The sequence below is a fragment of the Heterodontus francisci genome, chromosome 31, assembly GCF_036365525.1.
Source record: "Heterodontus francisci isolate sHetFra1 chromosome 31, sHetFra1.hap1, whole genome shotgun sequence".
Taxonomy (NCBI): Eukaryota; Metazoa; Chordata; class Chondrichthyes; order Heterodontiformes; family Heterodontidae; genus Heterodontus; species Heterodontus francisci.
In genome coordinates, this window is record NC_090401.1 from 36,582,363 (window position 1) to 36,583,448 (window position 1,086).

A 1,086-nucleotide genomic window follows, 5' to 3' on the forward strand; every position below is an offset into this window, starting at 1 on the left:
AAAATGCTTTGCTCTGACCTCTTGTGCATCTCCCTCCCACCCACAATTTAGCAACCGCACCTTCAGCTATCAAAAGTTTCAAACTCCACAATCTTCTCTCTAAACCTCTCCACTCTCTATTCTGCTTTAAGGCCCACTTTAAAAACTCACCTCTTTGATCAAGATATCCACCTATTATTTCCTTTGACTCAGTATTGATTTTCATCTATTGCACCTCTAAAGCCCCATGGGACATCTTCTACAGCAACAGATGCTATATTAATGCAGGTTATTGCAGTGTTCAAACAATCCAAGTTATGGTGGTTGATTTTAAACTGAATGAAACCAGACCTCAGCAGATTCCTCCCCTTCCTCTTTTTGTGAAGCATATTTCCATTGTTGCCATTTTACCATAAAGGCTTAATTGAATAATGCAATGACCATAATCAGAAAAGATACTAAATCTGATGGAACTTAAAAGTCAGTGGGCTGCTTCTTTTCCTTTACTGTAGCATTATTCCTCCAAGGAAAATTAAAATCACTAACTTGATTACAGCATTATATTTAATACTTCTTTTCATTAAAAGGAAGGTATTGGGATTTATCTATCTTCTTTAATAATATCAATTAGTGAACTTCTTTTACATGGGAGCAAATCAGCTTTCAAATAATAGAATTGGTACATAACAGATATCCCACTATAGCCAGACAATTATGCATTTAAGCTTTTAAAGAACAACTCAACAGCACCATTTTAGTTGGTGTTGTCCATCTTCAAGATTTGTAAGTGCATTTGTAGCATGGCCATAGGTACACTTCAAAGCCAAGTTAATTGCCTTGTTAAATAATCAGACTAATCTACAGTCTTTAAATTAATTCCTATAAACGAACATCCTTAACTTTACAACACCAATTTCAGAAATATAAAGTGTGTTGAGTTTAAATATGAATAAACTAGGCCAGCCAACCAGCCTCTATTCACCTCCACCCCAAAACTCCCACTAACCTAGCTTCCCCACTTGCTCCTGGGTCCTCTGTCTATATACATTTCCAATGATTTCCAAGATGTCTTCCATGAGTTTCAGCTGCCAATTGGAATCCTGACTT